The sequence below is a fragment of the Ruditapes philippinarum genome, unplaced genomic scaffold, assembly GCF_026571515.1.
Source record: "Ruditapes philippinarum isolate M1 unplaced genomic scaffold, ASM2657151v2 ctg146_1_1_1_1, whole genome shotgun sequence".
NCBI lineage: Eukaryota > Metazoa > Mollusca > Bivalvia > Venerida > Veneridae > Ruditapes > Ruditapes philippinarum.
The window spans coordinates 161346-182570 of NW_026856086.1; positions in this window are offsets into that span (position 1 = coordinate 161346).

Genomic DNA, 21225 nt, shown 5'->3' on the forward strand with positions numbered 1-21225 from the left:
TGGTAATATGATTTGGATATGTATTTATTTAATCACAATATGAGAGATGGTTACAATGATTTCATTTTCCATAATGGTACAAAATATGTCAGTTTGTATTAACAAGTTCATTGATTAAAAATTTTGTGAAATGTTTGTTTTTCTTTTTTTATGGCACACTTTTATATTGTTATTATCAAGAAAATGCCCAAGTTAGAGATCACGTGAATGAATTTACACTTTGACATAGTAATGTACAAAGATAAAAGGATTCAGTGTCATCGGTTCAACCACTCTGGCTGAAAATGTTCTTTAGAATATAAAAATCCACTAATATTCTATAGTAAAATTATTACTCTTAAAAATGCTTACTCAAAAAGTATTCACAATTTCAGCCTTACTTTATCATATCTCCGCAAACTCATTTTTAGAGTATTTTTTTCATAAAAAAATAAACATTTTTGGTCTATCTCCAAATATTTTTTTTTTGAATTTTTTCAATTACTGCAAATTATAAAGGTATATAACAAAGTGCTTTCATCACATGTTGCCATCAATATTACAAATCCAGAAGTCCAAACTGTTAAGAGTTATTAAATAAAAGTTACAAAGTCTTGAACCTTTAACTTCTTTTTCCCAAAAAAGAGGAAATTATAGATACACCATTTTTAGAATAGGGCGACGATATGTAAAATGAAAAACACAAAACTATATTTTTGTGAGAGTACAAACAAGTTGACAATAGTATGGTATCATAAGAGATATAATATGCAATATATATTGCATGTGTTTCATATCTTGATATTGTCAATGCGCTTCCGAAATTGATAATGCTTGCAAGACGCATGTCCTTTATGCAAACAATTTGAAATGTTGTTCTGGAGTTATATGACACGTTTTTATAATTATTTACATCAAGCATTGTGTGAATCATGAGTCTTATACTGATTTTCACAAATCAAAATTATTTTGTCTTGATGATTCGTTAGTTGACTTGAGTAGTGATACTTTGTATGATTTCAAAGTAAGAAGCTAAAAAGAAAACCTTGTAACATATTTTTAGATATGCACTACTTACCCCTCATATTTTGACACATAATATTATTCGTTATAATTGGTTTATCTGTCTCCAGAAAATAAAATGTCTTGATTTTATATAGTTGTCTTGATTTATGACTAAATCAAGATTTGAATGTCGTTTCATTTAAATATTTCATATAGCATCATATAAAATAATAAGTAACTGCGTCGTTCAGATGCTGCCTGTTACTTTTAACTCAGGACTATGGCCTTCGTAATTACATAACTAAGTGTCAGAAGTCTATTTTGAACAACTTTGCACAAAAAATCAGGATCTATTTCATAAAATATCGCATGAAACAAACCCTAGCAGTTCAAAGTCTATTAAGATAATCTGTAAAAATATAATGATTATTTTAAAATATTTATTACTAAAAATCTGCCTCTAAACCCCTTTCTATTACTACTAAGTATGAATGTTTATCTTCAAAATATGTTTGATTAATATCTCGCACGGCAAAATAGGTCAATACGGTATAAAGGCAAGATTTAAGGAACATATTCGTTATACAATAATACAGTTAGGAGCGTTACGAATAATCTGCCAAATACAGCTTCAGGCATTCAGTTTAATTCTACGTCATTTGACGATGATGCTAAGAAAAAGGAATAATGTAAAAAAATGACGTAAGTACCGTAATGACCTTTTGACATCCAAATGTTTAGGTCATATGTTAGACAAAAGAAATCTTCATTATTTATTTTTAAGACAGCATACAGCCAACATGATTATATGGATTGCTTAATATATAGAAAGTAAATAAATTCGAAAGCAAAAAAAAAGCCAAACAACAGACAAAAAAACAATTACTCCAAACAAAGAAAACAACAATAAAACAAACTCACAAAACCAAAGCAAAAATCAAACAAAAAAAAATTAAAAAAAAAAATTAAAAAAAAACAGACTCGATTGTCCTTTATCTCATTGTATCGTTATTAATGAGTGAAATGTAATCATATAAGTAACAGACATTATATTATTTGAGTGCATTCATTTGTTTGAAGAACGCAATCGTCCAAGAAGAACATTATGATAGATTAAACCATTCACTGTAATAAGAACAACGATGAAACATAAACATTAACATTGTTTTGAATGATAATCCTAAACTTCGTAAAAAGTGGAATAAAACGAATAAGACATTTCCGTTACGATAAAATATAAGTCAAGTTAATCCTTGTTTGTACATTTTAGATGATGCTTTCAAGCTACCAATATGCACCCTAATTAATCACTGGATAACAATGCTGTTACACGTATAGCTGTACAAAAAAAATAGAACAAGGCTTTTTAAATAATTGATATACACAACATATAATTCGTATCACCTCTTTCAATTTCCGGCTAAGTGTCAAAAGTCCATTTCTCTACTAACGAGCAAAAACATTTTCATAGTTGAAATACATAATAGTCGGTATCCCCACAGGTACAAATATTTTGTAAAATCCTGTCATTCAACTCACGATACGTTACAGGCAATTACTTAAATCGAGACATTAATAATAATTGTAATTTACGTGTTATCTGTAATAACATTAGTTTAAACATGTAAAATTGAAAGCGATTTTCATTGTCTTGCATTGTCAATGTATAACAATTCAACATAACTTTCAGGATTACTTTCTAATGAATAAGCATGCTCTTTTATTAGATAGGACACTGACTAAGACACCCTGAATTTGGCGGCGTACATTTATCGTCGTCATTGTAAATCATAACTGTTAATAATGTATGAAGCTTTATATCTAACATTTGTTCTGCGGGTTGTTTTTGTTTGAAGACAGAAAAAAAGATTTTTTCAAAACACCTTTTTGAAGGAAATATCTACTGAGTTGAAGTTAGACATGACAAGACAGTGAATACGTATTATCTTAAACACACTGTATTTGTGCTATGCACAAAATAAGTATTACCAAAATGTGCAGATACTGCAATCAACTTTGTAAACAAAATATCATTTAGCAACATATCCAAAAAACTGACTAGCCAGTCCTATTAAAATTAATTCGAACTATACGTGTAGTACAAAACGAGAATAATTTGAAGCAGATATAAAATACATTTATAATTATTGCTTTTCTGTTTAAAAGTGCTTTATAATTGATTCTTAATTTAATTTAGTTAATATGATTTCTGATATTGTTTTTATTTTTATTTTTATGCTTATCAAATAAGGAAAGCATACAGGTTCCGTACTCAATTTTAAAAGGGTGTTAATTTAAAAAAAAAAAAGAAGATAATTGTAACACTTACAACAAAACAATTTAAAACGTTGTCAGAATAATTGGAAAATCACTTATGTGACAACACATGCCCTTTTAAGACAATTATTGAACTAGGCATTACATCTTTTAAGTATTGTTTTGATTCACACGATTTTTTCCGTTACGAAGTAATGACCAATCGGAAATATTTAATAAGTTTTCAGTCTGACGAAGTATAAGCTAATTCATATATGGTAAGATAAATAAGTAGCGCATGTATGTAGGACACAATTATTTATATATGGATGTTTGTATTATTTTTATTTATTTCTTATAAATCATCATTGCGGTTTTATGCAATATTGATATCCAAAGGAATATCACAAACAAAAAAAATTCAAATTACATTTCCTTTAATTGAGTATTCAAAACATTTTGTAATTTACGACTAAACTTGATAAAAACGAGATTTCTTCGAAATTAACACATTAAACTAAATCTATTTTTACTATCTGACTCACTGCATGGTTCTTATATCATATTCAAGAAGTAAAAAATTTGATTGAAAGTGTCAAATAGTCTTTTCCAGATTTTATGCTGCTTTTTGAGATTAGTTTCAAAGAAATCAAAGCGTTTTCATCATATTCTAAGTGATATCTACGGGCATACCATCATACATTTTTTTATCTCTTTTGTTATCTTTTTTAATTCTTGTTGTACTCTTGAAGTTACTAAGACATATATTTGCTTGTATAAATTTGGCATGAAAAAAAATAATATGGTCATAGCTGCGTGTAAACCTTGTATACAAACTAAATCAAATCTATAAAGCATTGTTAATCAATGGCAATAACTGTCGTCTGCTAAGAAGATGTCAAAATGTCAAATGTTTCATTTATTGTCGTCTGATACGTAAAAAAGACATGTCATAGTGTTTATTTTTAAAATGTCATTAAGATAAGATAAAAATTAAATATTGTCTCCATTTCTAAACATGCAAATATTGTTACAAGATGCTGGTAAGCAGATATAATACTTAGTTAAATAACTAAAAAGGTTTAAATCATGACGAAACATATCTATCATGTAAATATACTTTCATTTGTTTTTTCAATGCAGAACTGTCTAATCACGCCTGATGAACGATAGAGCTACCTCTTTCGGAGGTAAACAGGAAATCGCTTTATCGCTACTTCCGAGCAGGTGCATGACACAGGAGTAAACTGTTTTCATTTTATATGTTTTTTGTAAACTCTTCGCAAAATATCGAATTTCGAGGAATGCTGTGTCATGATGATTAGATAAATATTTACAGAAAACGTAAAGTTGTAATAAATGTGTTTGAAATGCAGTCGTGGCGGCGTTTCCCAGTTTGCGAATTTAGCGTTGAAATGAACGCTGATTGTTGTTCCCTCCATTTTTCATGTAAAGAACGATTCAGATTAAAAACAAATAAATTCCAAGTCCTTTTAACTGTAGTATTTAGTTCAATTGATGACACGTTTGCATAACAAGAATGCTTGTAGTCAATTACTCTTATATGTAACAATTTGTAAGCAAGTCATCACCTGATTTCTCATGATCTCTTATACACTGATGATATAAGGGCAAAACATAGTACTTGCTATTTAAGACCTATGTATATGATATAAGTATAATCATAATGGTCTAGCTAATGTTTTACAGGTAAATACCTAACTAATCTATTGTCAGATTTAGCTGTTAATATGTGTTATAAAGATATAAATTAACAACATTTTTGTACTGATAATTTACTGCTTGTGATTTTTGTTGGACGGAAACTTTTCGTTTCAAAACATTTGAATACTAGTTGTCAAACTACGTATCAGTTAAAAATATCAATATCGTATCGCTTGTAAAAATACAAGATTTTACCGTTTTTACTCGGATAAAATGGCAATCTGTTTAAAACATAGATGCATATTGTACATAAAATGTAACATTTAAGTGGAATGCTCAGTAAAATGTATCAAGTTTTAGTAAAACTGTTTTATGTGAATATAATTGAACATTAAAACAAATGATTATCGGAGCAAAATATTTGAGCTCTTGATATAAGGACACTTATTTCCTTTAATATGTGAGTTTGGACTGCTTTAATCTGTATCTTGATGACTAAGCTGCTAGTTTGTTATTACTAATTAAAATTACAAAAATCCTGTAAATCAAGAGCAAAAGCATACTTTTGTTGAAAAATATGTGCTTCATCTCTGATGTCCTACGTTGCAAAATTGAAAAGAACTACCCACTTTTGAAATATAACATACTTAACAAAGACAAAAACACAAACAGTTAAAGAATGGTAAGAACACCAAAATAACTGGATTAAATAAAAAATGAACAGTTATCAAATCGCTTGACTTTCTCCTTAGCTTTTAGCTAAAATGTAATAAACTAACAAATGCCTTCTTAGCAGATGACACTACCTTTTAGATAAATATAATTCATTATTATATGTTAGAAATGACAACAATAGAAAGAGTGTTAAATGTACCTCACATAATCCTCAGTATCATGCAGTACCGCCAATGAACGGGGTAAATCAAACTGAATCTGCAGCATTTTCTTTTCTGCTCGTTCAGACGTTCTTTAGTGACTTTATTTTTTTCCCTGTCTTAAATTATATTTAAGAATAATTTTTAAAGTTTTCTCTTTTTGTATCATTTGTTTTTCTAACTTATGAGACAGGAACGAAGTACTGATTGTCATGACGAAAATATGATAATATACAAAAATTAAGATAAAAGAACATGTCTTAAAAGGATATGTATCATTCCACGTGACATAGTTTTCTCATTAAAAATATTTGATGCGTTGTCATTCTAGTGAAATGATATAGGTTTTGGAACATTTTCAAAGGAAATCCTATCCTCCGGTTCCAACATAAGAGTTGATGAATATGATTCAATTCCCATTAAGCCTAAAAAAAATGTTCTTGTTTTATTTCTCAGGAAATTTTGTTTTTATGTGGTCTGTTACAATTTCAAGACAGAAAATCACCGCCCTTCTGCAAGAAAGAAAGCTTCATTTAACATGTATTGAGATTAGACTGTGTAAATAATGTGAATATATTTCCTGTATACCAAGTGTTCATAATGAAAACTTGAATGACCCCAACAGCAATGCCGAAGGAATTCGCTGATGTCTGACATGAAATTTGTAGGAGATCTATTCTTTTTAAGTATGCCATAAGATTTTTATCATGTCTACAGTTATAGATAGCCATAAAAATGTAATGAATTAACACGAATTCATGTTTTATTTCCATAGCTATGAGGTTTTTAACATCACAATAAACTGCCATAAAAATGGTTGCAAATATGAGCGCATTTATACATTCAATTATCACAACCCTTTAATTCATTATGAATTATTCTTTTATGAAAAATATCGAAATGAGAATGCAGAAAACAAGTAAAGCTTGCACGGGACAGGCTGCCAGAAGTTTATTAATACCGTTTTATCATTGAAACGTATAATTGGCACTACATTTCTTTTCCAATGACATACAAATGTCCTGCTAAGTATTCGTGATAAAAAGATATCTGAAACAAAACAGAATAAAACAGAATAAAACAGCACTTTATAACAACATTATTTCCCAGAAGTGATCGCAGGCCATTAGCAATTTGTCACGTATGCATGTATAAGCAAAGCACTTGTTATTGGTAATGTAGGCTGACATATTTTAAATTCAACCAAAAATAGGAACTTTGATGGTTATAAATTAAATAATTCTCAATTACAACCACTTAACAATTACTGAATATATAGAAGCAATGTTTAACAACTGATACATTACCAAACTAATAAATATGGTTTTCATTTGTTTTCTTAACAAAATAACATAGAGCATTTTGTGTCTTTAGGTCAATGTTATTTCGTCGGCTTTTAAGCTCACCAGAGCCAAAGGCTCGGGGTGAGCTATTAGTATCAAAGGGGGATATTCCCGGCGTCCGTCGTCATTCGTCAACAATCGTCTTCTTCTCTGAAACTACTAGACAGATTTACTTCAAATTTGGTCTGTAGCATCCTTGTGACAGTCACACTTGCATTTGCTAATGTCATTTCAATTGGCCTCTTTTAGGAGTCAACAGAGCTAAAAATAAAAAATAAAAACATTTAGACATCTTCTTCTTCAGAACCAATTGATGGATGATCACCAAACTTTGTCTGTAGCATTCTTAGGTATTCTTTTATCAAATTTGCTCATATTTATTTTATAGGCCCCTTTTAGGGGCCAAGGGAGCTAAAAATAAAATAAACCTTTAGACAGCTTTTTCTACAGAACTTATTGATGGATGATCACCAAACTTTGTTATTAGAATTCTTATAGTAATCTTTTATAAAAATTGCTCATATTTATTTGATTGGCCCCTTTTAGGAACTGCTAAAGCTAAGATACCCCAGACCGTGGCATTTCTTGAAATTATAGTTTAATGAAAGGGAAACAACTCATTTTAGAATTTCGTTAAAACATGTCATACATTTGAATGGCCTGCTAATTACTGATGAAATTATTTGAGGTCATGACCTCTTATGAAATAACTCTAGCACATTATTCAGGATATATAAGGACTCAGTATCAAGCTTTATTTGGTTTCATTCAACTTCACTTAATGGGGCGTCCGTGGCCGAGTTGTTAAGGTTGTTGACTTCAAACCACTTGCCCCTCATCGCTGTGGGTTCGAAAGCCGTCAGGGACTTTGGATTCTTTCATTTGAGGAAGCTATCCAGCTAGCTTACGGAACGTCGGTGGTTCTACTCAGGTGCCCGTTCGTGCCTGAAATACTGCACGGAAGGGCACCTGAGGTCTTCCTCCACCAGTAAAGCTGGAACGTTGCGATATGACCTATACTGTGTCGATGTGACGTAAAACTCAAATAAAACAAACAAAATATTCACTCAATTACATAACTCATGCAGTGCCTTCTCTAGAGAGCGTTTTCTGCGTTTTTGACGCAGTACTTTTTCATTTGACGCGGTAATAATATAGCCGTGCGTTTTCCGTGACGCATATTTTTGCGAGCGTCGTAGTATATATTTTATTCTATAAATAGCATGAATTTCATCAGCTAATCGGTCACATGATTTATCTTAGACGCTTTAGTGAATATTACACGTTAAAAGCGATCAGATGCTTCAGATTGTGACGTCATAATCCGGGTAAATTCACAATGTCTGCTTCGAAAAAAAGCAGCGAAGATTGACTTCATTCTTCAATAAAGACAATGTTAACATTGATGGGGCGCAAATCTACCGTAAACAATTCTGCGCTTATACCAAATGAGGTTTCCTAACAAAATCAATCGGCGAGTGCTGAAACAACTGAGAAATCCAAGCAAAATGATAATGCTCCGACGCAATTTTTTTGTACCGAGTGTCTTTTAAGCAATTTTTGGTTGCGGTATGATGGTAATTAAATGACTTGCACAGTTTGTATAACTTAAAATAAAGACAATCCATTCACATCGGGACGCACAAACATTAGAGTTTTGTAATAGACCTCTACAGTATGGTACTGGTTACGGGAGTTGACTGAAGTTAATGGAAGGTTAGGAACTGGTATGTTAGGCTTGACAGTTGGGCGCCATATTAGTGTAATTTATAACTAGAAGAAAGACGTGGAAGGTAAGCCGATTGATTGTATTGCCAACCCCTTTATAATCAATCGCGACAGTTCTATATTGGTGGCAGCGGTAATTTTTACGAGTTCCGTTCCGAATGATAGACGCTACCAAAGCTCCATAATTTTACTGATTGGGCACGAATTTGCCCTCAAATAAAACGTTTGTTTTCCCACACTGTAAACACCTTACATATTTTGCATGTGAAAGTGTGTGTATTCATTCACAAAAGTTATAAAGAAAAAATGCACCATCAATTTAACCCTACTGTAGTGGTCATTTATCAGGTCTAGGATTTCATGATATTTATGACTGTCCGTAAATTTATGAAAAGTCTAGAAATTTAAAGATTTTTCAATCCATAAATTTACAAATCTATATTCAATGTGAAATGTCCTGTTTTTAGTTTTACACTAAACTCTGCAGCTTCTGACTAGTTGTTACATTAATTGTTTATATTCACAAAGGTAATGTGGTGAGTTTCATCTTTGTATCATAATGATTTTGAAATATTTAATAAAAATGAAAATTGAAAGTCATCAAATTGTTTTGAATTTTATCTTACTGTTACATTTAATGATTTAGTATGTAACCTTATTAATTTTAACCTGTGGTTTTGAATTTTAATGCAACTTCTACTATTTTCTTACTTAATGTCTGTAAATTTACAGATACAAAAACTGTAAAACTATGGCTCGTCCAAAAATTTACAGCCTGTCGATAAATATCATGAAATCATAGACTTGTTTATTCTGCATTATTTTATTCGACATAATCTCATGGGAACACACTTGCAACATAGATATTTTTGGCATAGCCTCCAAAATATTAGAGCAAAATATTTTGATAATTAGAAGGGCAAGTAAAAGATGAGCTGGACTGGTCTTCGAAAAATAACACTGAAAAACAGTTGTTTCTGGTGGGCGACTCAGGGCCATCATGACCCTCTTGTTATTATTATTATCATCATTAATATTGTTGTTGTTGTTGTTATTATTATTGTTATGCTCTATCTACATTTATATGTTAAATGAAATGCTCATGTAACTATTTAAACGGGCGTGCCAAAAGCAATTCGACGTATGCCTTCATCGAAGAAGATTGTCAAGTGCATCGTGCTATATCTTAACTGTTAGAAGATACATATAACTATAATATTGCTCTGTTTCAAATGAGCCCTTTAAGCGTTCATTAATATGATAAACATAAAATCTAAAAAAAAATATCATAATAATGTAATTTACAAGGCGTGAACGACTTTTAGGTTTATACTTGTATGAATGGTTGTTACAGTCAGTATCTCTCCACCGAAGCGATACTTAAACGACCTTGAAGGAATACAATGATAACTTAACACATATCATTTGCGTAAAGGCTCTTAATCATTTTTGCAAAGAGAGAAGTGTATAATTATAATGACTGATTATTTAAATGCCTTTTGCGTAAACAAAAAGAAACGACTGTCTTGTTTCACACTTGCTTTTATGGTTTGCATTTCAAATATGACAAAGTGATGCATTCTAAGTCAACAGATATGCATCACATGTTGTATTTGTTGAATAGGTATGAAATGGGATATTGGATACACGACGTTGTTTCTGTAAAAAAAATATTAAAAGATTAATGCGGCCTGTGCTTTTATCATGAGAAAACATGATTGTGTTCTTGCGAAACATCGTAATAACAAAAAATGATTAAATAAACGAGAGGTGTACATATTTGTTTAAATGTTCAAAGCAATTGAAAATAATAACTTATAAAAGTTTCAGTGACAATTCACGAGCACGAAGTTGCACGAAGTTGCAAATTGTTTCAGAAATGTTTTGCTTCAATTTAATGGGTTGATTAAATAAACAGACACGTTTCTGACATGCATTAGAACAAATTCGGTGTGTCTTATCTAAACGGAACTTAAACTATCTTTTAAAGCAAATCAAATATGAATATAAATGTTTTGACTGAATGAGACATTTATGACATTTAATAAAAGAATATACATGTATAAATCAACATCTTTGTGAATCATAGTCTGAGGTAATGTCAAACCAAAGTTAAGTCGCAAAAACTAGTTTATATTATATCAGAAGCAATCAAAATATATATTATATATACCAGTAAAAGCAATAAGCGATACAAAATAAATAACCTAAGTTATGAATCTAAGCAGATGACATAACCTTTGAATTACCTTAACATGTTACGTAAAAAAAATGTGACATTGCACGTGACAAAGTTCAACCTGTTCTTATTGACAGCTAGTTTACAAAGCAAACCTGGTACAAATTATAACTGATGATAAAATTTATGTCACGTGCAGCAAGAAATGTGAAATGTTAAACTTAGCTTAATATTACCTAATATGATATTTTAAATGACCATTAAACACAAACAAATTGTAAATTTACACTTTGTATCATTTTCTGAATTTCAATTGTATTGCAAATTATGCGGCAAATAAAACACAATTGATGCATTAAAATATCCATTTCTCGTCTAATGAAGAATTTCTCTTAATGTAGTATGAAAATAACATTTAAAAGAGTCATTGAACAAATGTTAAATGAACTAACGAGCACGTGTGGATTTTATTGAATTTTAAAAAACATTTTCACAATAAAATCAACTTACCAAAATGCCAGAAGTTTGAATTCTTAAAATGTTATATTTATAATTGTGTCCATGGTCATTTCATATGAATGATAAACTTGTTATTTGTTTTATATAGTTATTTCTAAGTATATATTTTTTGATTATATTTATAATCCCATGCTGATACTGAAGGGAAATGGAAGAAAAACACAAGTTGTTCGCACTGTTTGATGTTATAAGCAAAAATATCATAATTATATAATCTGCATATAAAATATTCTATATAAAATGTTGTATGCCTTATTTTGTTGCTTTGTAAACAATATATAATATCTGTGTAAAATTGAATAAGCGAGGCAATACAAGTTATATGACTCCTGCATGTGATATGGCACGTGACAAAGTCTAGAAATAACAGTTTTCAAGTTTACTTGAGATCTGCTATAATGTAATCTAGATAAAACCAGAAATCGTGCAGGAAGTAAAATGATCTGTCCTCAAGTGAACATAAAACGGAAATAATGAGATCAAATGATTATAAAGTTTACCATAAAACACTTTATTTAATCTTGTGATTCCCATCTGAACGTGATGGACCATGCACTAAATAAAGCTTAGTTGAAACGTACTGTATCAAGAAAAACATGAAAATATTTGTTCTTGGCAACATTTATTTTGTGTTATGCCGAGCATATTTATCGTTTTAATTGTTCGTAAAAAATCAAATTTTACATCAATGATTTGCTAATGGGTATCACGATTGTACAACGGTTTTAAAATTTTACATTTATTTTCTTATATCTGGCATTTTTTTAAAAAATAATTACCAATTAATAAATTTTTAAAGCTACTCAAGTATAGCTATAAGAACACGGTAGTTTGAGTTAATGAACGTATTGATATAAAACGCAATACGATTTATTTATATATATTTACGTATATTCATAGTTAAAAGATAAGTAATTTCTCTGGAAAAATCAACACAGGAAATTTTAGAAGTGTTACTGCAGGTAAAATACGGTTAAACAAACGTGAATTAAAATCAAGTAGCTTTCTTCTTCTAAACTTACTGTGAACAATATATCATTTACAGAAGAATATAATTCATATCCCACATAATTATGAAAGTTTTTTTCAGTTTTTAATAAGGATTTATCTTAATTAAAGTCAATTAAACTGTATTTATTTACATAGTTTGCCGATTATTGTATTCAACAAGCAAATGTATTCTTTTGAAGAGATTCAAATTGAAAGGATCACCTCTCCTTGAGCAAATAGCAAAATTAATGACACACACAAAAAAACAATATTCAACCACACCAAATGTCACGATTTAATTTCATCTTTAATCTAAAAGTGACCGAAATGCACTATATGCATAGAGCATTAAAAAGGGCCAAGTAAAAGGTAATCATGTCTCAAAACAAACTTCATGACTATGCATGAGAAAACATATTTCATATAACAAAGTTGTGAACCAAAGTTATTGTCATGTGCAACAAACAACTTTGCAAGTGTTGTTTTGTCTTACTTTTTACTTTGAAATTGACATTAATAGATATTGTTTTGATTTAAAAAGAGCCATGTCAACATGGCCATCCCCCCGCCGAATGTGTTTGCTCATTGAAAGAATGTATATGTAGCAAAGCAGAATGATTCCATTTTAAGAGGTCTTTTGGTAATGAAAATTGATGGCTGAAGTGATAACTGATTTGAAACCTATGTGAATACTGATGGCTGAATATAACAAAGAGCAATAAGTGAAAAATAATGCAGGGTATGTTATTATATTCTTGTGTGCTGCACCCCACCTCAGTAAAATCTATCCACCTATGAAGTTTCAAGTTGATCCCTGAAATACATTTTTAGAAAAGTTCCGGACAAAATACTATGAAAGAGAACAAAGGGCAATAACTCAAAATTATACAGGGAAGAGTACTCATTCTTGCGCAAAGCATTCCTCCTCAATAAGATATATCCACCTATGACATTTCATGTTGACAACTCAAACACTTTTCAGTTATGCTCCACTCAGGTGAAAAATTAAGTATGAAAAATTACAAAGGGCAGTAACTCAAAAATCATGAAAGGTAGAATTATCATTCTTGTGCACTGCACACCTGAGTGTGATCTATGCACCTATGAAGTTTCATGTTGATATCTCAAAGACTTTTTGAGTTATGCTCTGGACAAAAATTAAATTTGAAAATAACAAAGGGCAATAACTCAAAAATTATGCAGGGTAGAGTATCATTCATGTGCACTCTGCACTCCTCCTCAATGAGATCCATCCACCTATGAAGTTTCAAGTTGATACCTGAAATACTTTTTGAGATAACCTCCAGACAAAATAGTATGCAAAAGAACAAAGGGCAATAACACAAAAATTATGTAGCAAAGAATTATCATTCTTGCGCACAGCACTCCCCCTCAATAAGTTCATCCACCTATGACATATCATGTTGACATTTCAAACCCTTTTTTAGTTATGCTCCACTCAGGTGAAGAATTAAGCATAAAAAATAACAAAGGGCAAAAACTCAAAACTTATGCAGGGTAGAGTTATCACTCTTGTGCACTGCACTCCTCCTCAATGAGGTCTATCCACCCATGAAGTTTCAAGTTGATATCTCAAATACTTTTGAGATATGACCCGGACAAAAAATCTCGGCCGGAAGAAAGGATGGACGGACGGAAGGACGGACGGAGACTATTTCTATATACCCCGCCGCCTTTTCGGCGGGGATAATAAAATCTTATGATTATTGCCTGAAATATTCAGTTTCACATTAGATACATTTATTTTTGATTGAATGGAAGCATGTTTACCCGTCCATAACAAATTTAATGAGAACTTTCTGTCAACAATATTACTTTTAAGGTTTCAATTTCTCCGTGGTTAAATGAACTAAAACAAGCTCTATTCATGAATATATTTATTATCCTTAGAGTATGTTAAAAGCATTCGGGCAACTTTGTTGCGCACAGTGTTTTGATTTTCTGTTCACTAGTTCACTTAATATTATACTGATGAATTCAGTAACGGATAGTTTTATGTCACGTGTGAAACAACTTAAAAATGCTTGCATTTTTATAATGTGGCAGATCAAAGATTAATGGAAATACAAGGTCGGAAGTCATGTTTTAATCAGATCAAAAGCTAAAAAAGGAAATGTGTTACTGCAATGTTTTCATTGAAACAGATGTATCATATCAAACCAAATTATTAATACAGTTAACATGTTTTTTGACATTAACTATAGTAGTATATGAACAAAGTATTGTTTCAGATTTGTAAAATGTTAGTGACTTTGCTAATGTTGTTCTCAATGTGTAAGGATCATGATACAAACGAGCATAAGCAACAAAACACACTTTCACATTCAATTCTTGACGTATACTGTATAGATGTAAAAAATGTTTTGCAACTGATTTGACCCAATTTTGTAATGCCAATGTAGCCGTAGCCCGTAACAAAATTACACCGAAGACGCTTAGGCACAATCATTGTTTTGATGTAAGTCCGTATCATATACATGTGTTTCAAAGAAAGCATGTATTCTAAAAAAAACAGATACGTTTGTCGTGTTGCAATCATGTATGAAAAGGCTCATACACATTTATATGCCATATAAAATGAACTTCTTTAAATTTCATTTAGTTCATTGTATAGTATTTATTTACTTTTCAGAACAGAATAAATTCTCATTTGTCATGAGATAAATAAGTGAATAAAAACAGGCCCTGAATAAATATTTATCATTTCTCAATATACAGTGCTTTATTACATTTTGTGATGTACTGTGACTCTAGTGACACAATATTTGTAATAGAGAAACCTATCCTTGTTTTGCTCAAAGAAGCATTAAATTAGCATGATTTAAAGGCAATTTAGCCCCACGAATGTTTACTTTTTACTTTATAAAAAATTTCATTGTTTGTGTTTTGTTACAGTTTCCAGACAAATATATATAGCTGTCAATGGTTTAGCCATCATTTGCTTCTTTTGCATCTTGAATATAATGACATATACTTATCGACTAGTTTGTTATGATGGCAAAATACCTTTGTTTATATTTTGCTTGTTTACAAATTATTAACCACTAGTGTTTTCGTCTTATTTTGTTCTGGTTGGTACACGTCGCATCAACACTGTATATGTCAGATAGCGACTTTCGAGTGATATATCAATAACCTAGTCAAGAACGGGCAACTGAATGTAGAACCATCGATTTGCCGCAAGCTAGTTGCATAGCTTCCTCATATGAACAAATCCAAAGTCCATGAAGAGACTTGAACTTAAAATTTCTTCACAGTTTGACGTGAAATATGATAAACAAGATTAAAAAGGAAAGGCGGCGTTCAATGAAATTTACATCACTAAAACAGACTCCTAAATACAAAGCAAAATCATTTAAGGTTCTATGTAGGGCTGGGGCGAGTATCCGAGTACTCTGATAATCACGAATCAAAATGAAAAATCGAGTACGGATATTCGTCAGTCCAGAGATCGTGGATCTCGATCTTATTTGTTTATATTCATTCACAGTTTTTCACATTCTAAAATTCGAAGAAAATAATAACGATTAAACTATGAATTATGCGACGTTTACCTCAATACAATGTCCCGATTAAAGACAGGAAGTAAACAAACAAATTCCATGATGCTGAGCTAGGAAATCATTAGTTTCGGAAAAAGACTCACTTAATCTTCATTAAGCACTATGTTTTTACATGAAAATTGATTTTTAGTTGCTATATATAAATTTATAATAATGTGACATGTAGCGAATACTGTTCTATTTTTAATAATCCAATTTTTGCGAAACTCAAGTTCATAATTACGTCAGCATGACGTCACACATCGAGTCTGCACAATGTCGGAGTCGCGCCGATACAGAAATCCTCCAGCTAAATTTACCTCTAATGTATGGAAATATTTCGGTATCTCAATAGAGAATGAAAAAAAGGCTGTTTGTACAACATGCCAAGGTGAAATGACATATACCGGCGGAGCAACAAATCTGTGTAATCACATGAAACGCACCACGGAATCGACCCTATGTCGAAAGGTAACAGTTGCTCTTTTAAATATTCTAAATAACTGAATATTTTTGTTATGTTTAAAACTAAACTGTCACCTTCATATCCTATTTTCATTTATTGTTTTATATTTTGTTAATTCATTCATAATATCTTTGACAAAGTGAACTTTATAGACAAAAGCTAGAAAGAGCACTGTTGAAGAGTATATAATTATATGATATGTATTGCCTGCGAAAGAACATTTCATTTTAATAATATTGATCTACCGGAATATCAAACTATATTATACTGTAAAATAAATGAAATTTAATATTAAAGCGTGTTTTGAATAATTATATGAACTTTTGATTAACAGAACAGAACATTATTAGTACAGAACTTTACAATATACAATGACATTCTGACAATGATTACATAGTTATTAAATGGAAATATTTATGTTCAAAGTTAATATTGGAAACATTTATAACAATGAAAGTGTATACTGTATAACAAGTTTACAGATAATTAATTAATAAATAAATGAATTTATCTATGAAAATTTATGAAGAAATAAATAATCTAAATTTATGTTCTTTTTTTCTTTTTAATCAAAGGAGGTGTCAAATTACAAACATCAGCAACAGAGGCATCTACAAGCACACGCTTTGTAACTGCTAGCATATCTCCAAGCAATCCGTTTCACATAGCACAAAGAGTGAGGTTGGCTCCATCCAATGTATACAGAATAACTGTAGGTATTGCCCGATATCCTATAGATGATATGCGCCCATTTAGCACCGTAGAGAGTTCAGCCTCCAGAAACATGACTACGAGTGTGAGCCTCGTTTCAAATTCCCATGTAGACAAACATTTAGTGAAGACGTAATTCCATGAATGTATGATTCTGTAGCCTCACCTATTAAAGGCGAATTATTGAGTGCACAAGCTATAGCGTGGACCACAGACAGCTGGACAAGTCGAGCCACCCAATCATATGTGACTATCACAGCCCACTTCATTGACTCTGAAATGGAACTCTGTTCTCGTGTTCTTCAGACAAAGAAACTACCAGAATCTCATACTGGTGAACATGTTGGAAATGTGCTTCGCCAAGCACAGCTTGAATGGGGTTGTCCGGTATGTGCCCTTACTACAGACAATGCTACAAATATGAAAATTGCTGCACATACAGCTTGAATATCCACCCATATTGGAAGCAGTGCCCATACCTTAAATTTAGCATATTCTTACAGTCTCAGATGTACACTCATGCAAAGAATAAATAAAATAAAACCCAGTTTATGTTTGCAAATATGTTTTATTTTCTATATGTTTTAAGAAAAATTAACATGCTTTTAAGAACCAATGTTCATGTTTTTATGGACGTCTTGATAACAAAAGTCGATTTGTGAATCGTAAGTGCTGAATCGTGGATCGGATCGGATGGTCACTTATCCGACGATCCACACCCCTAGTTCAATGTATTTTGCCTTATCACATACAGTAAGTAATTTTACAAACAGTCTGAGTGTGTCGAGGGCCGCGTCCTGTGAACGTTGCCTTTGCCGTGTTGATCTTTATTCTTGTTTTTTTTGTTCTGTATCAAGACATGAACAATAAACATTAAATTTTGTCATCATGAACTAAAAATTTCTTCACAGTTTTGACGTGAAATGATAAACAAGATCAACAAGGAAAGGCGGCGTTCAATGAAATTTACATCATTTAAACAGACTATTTAATACAAAGCAAAATCATTTAAGGTTCAATGTATTTTGCATTATCACATACAGTAAGTAATTTTAAAATCATCTGACAGTCTGAGAGATTGTTCAACAATATTGAAAGTCCTATAGAAATTTTGACAGTTTGACTCTTTATGATACTTGAGACAAAGTCTTCTTGGTTATTTTTTGTGCTCTAGAATGACCCTTATCCTACACTCTCGATGCCTAACAACCTTGACTAGCATCGATCGAGAGAAACCTCTTAACATTTCGGGCGATTTATTCGCACTTTGTCCTAACCTTTGAATAACTGTGGCGGACCCGCCAAGGGCGAGCGCTACATCTAATCAATCTGACAAGTTATAGCAAAACAAACAGTTTCTTACACAGTTTCTTAGAAAACTCAATATTCTTCCTCTCCCTGATTAATAACACTCATAATCGACTCTTACTTTTTACTAGAGTCAATTTCCACTTGCCTGTTATTTCTCTGTTCCACTATCACGTTTTCCTTGTTGTTGTTAATCTCTTCTTCAACCTCTATTTATGTTTATCCCCCAGATCCGGACGCAATTTATTGCTCCATTTTTGTTTATTTCCTAGATCCTTTCGAGGTTCCCAGAGATCTTTAATGAGGCCTTCTCCGATCATCATTCGGCCCAATTCTGATCATCCAACGACTTACAGATCATTTTCACTGTTTCCATTATGGCCTCGGCTGTTGTGATCTCCGGGTGGAACTTTATGTTAAACGGGTGCTGATTTGGGGGCACTTTCATGACTGTTATCCTCTTTTTTTGTGCAACCCCATTTCGCTGTTGCTGGTGTCTCCTTTGTCACACCAACCTCTTATGCCTGCTAACTAGAAAATTCCTGCTACTCATTACAGGTCCAACCCTTGGGATTTTCGCTGCCGGGTGGCTGCTCGTAGTTGCCAACGTATTCGTCGTGAACAGAAGCTGGCCAATGCTTATCTTGGACTGTCTCCTGTTTTTGGCGACTCGACACGAGTATGGGTATGACAGGTTAGTAGTGACACCAGTTGAACCCTGCACCTCATTTACATTGATGATTGATGCATTCAAAGTCCTTGTGAGTACGTTAGGAAGCTGAGGTATCACATGTGTGCTCATATATTATTCCGCAGATACTTGATTCAATAGAAATAAAATAACGCACAGTTTGATTTCATATTCACAATTATATAAAGTTAATTGATTGAATAAAATTTAAATTATTGAATTCATTAAATGATATGAAATTTCATTTAATTTAATAAATAAGTTTTATTTTTTACATTCGTGACGACGTTTCTGAAATTTTGTAAAATTTTCATTTGAAAGGTTATTGTGAACACTAAACTATAAAATAGCATAATAACTATAGAAATGAGGAATAAAAACCAAGTGACAATTACATGCAGACGTGATAATAGCACATTTACATAACTTGTTTACGTGAATCGTGATGTCCTTAAAATGGAACAGTATGGAGGAAAAGAATGACTCTATATTTCTTGTTCAGCATTTTGTATATTATGCAAAGTATTGGACAAGGAGAAATAAATATAGGTTAGGTTATATTTAACAAATTGATGAACCACTGTTCCAACATAATTTATCACGTACTTAATCAGGATGCATTAGAACAAAACATTTTGCCGGAAAACACATTTGCTGCAAAATTATCATGTTAACCTTTTTACCCCATGAGCATATTGTTAAAAATGGCCGTTTTCATTACAAAGCCTCCTGTTACAAGTACAAACTGCTATGAAACTATGAAAAATGCTTCAATTCTGATAAAACTTGGCACAAATGTAGACTGAACCATAGCCTCTGTAACAGCATGCTCAATCGTAAAGTTTCTCTTACCATGGCAACTGGGGATGTCTAAAAATGCGAACAATAACTATTTTGCATTGTTTTTTTGACCCATCAAAACTGATTTCAAAGTGCTGCAACTTCTCAATGTAAAAGGCTTTTCAGCGTCGGTTACTAGTTACCATAAGATCGACCTGAGCCCATTTTAAGCCTTTCACATGTCCAAATCAAAAGGTTAAAAACTAAATATGTATATGATTTAAATAACTGCATTGGCGCAGATAAAAATGCGTTTATTTTGAATGAATAAGTCATAAAAACATATCAATTTGAGACTTTTTAATTTGTCATCTTGCACAAAAACAAATATAAAACGGTCTTTCAAATGCATGTGGAAACCCGATTTAACATTCGGTTTATGAATACTGAAAGTTACAGATTATGATAATTTAAACTTATATTAAATGTAATTTAGTTTATCTTATATATAGACTGATACACATACTTATAATTTTAAACAAAGCCACTGATCATATATATCTTCACATATAAAATTGTCTGTGTTATCAAATTAAATGAACTACTAACAAATTATACAGTAAGATCATTTGATACTGCACGTGACACAAACAAACACAGAAGGTATGCTTTGCAAAAAAAAAGCAATTCAGATAAAGCTCGTATTAAATTCATTTTCATTCAAAAAATGTAAATTGTTAAGACATAAGTCGACACATTAAAAAAGATTAAATCATTTGTGCTTTTTACTCGACGTGAAATAATATTATCAAACATAAAACATTGGGTAATGTTACTCTAAATGTCAAGCTTCATTTGTCTGTGAATGTAACGATTATTTGTCTCAAATAATTTCCATTATATTAGAATCTCGGAAAGTGTAAAATTTTATTCTAGAAAAAAAAATCTGAAATTTTGCACACAAATTATAAATTAAGCCTTACATCAAATGCTACACAAAATATAAAATATATATCAGTTCCAACGTGCTGAAACGAACATCTGTGGCTGAATGCCATTTAGTTGACAGTGGTAAGATGAAATGACGATCTTAATGCTTAATAAGTGAATATTAAGTAATACTTTCAGAACTAGAGTCTTTTACGAAATATTAGAACACGGTACATT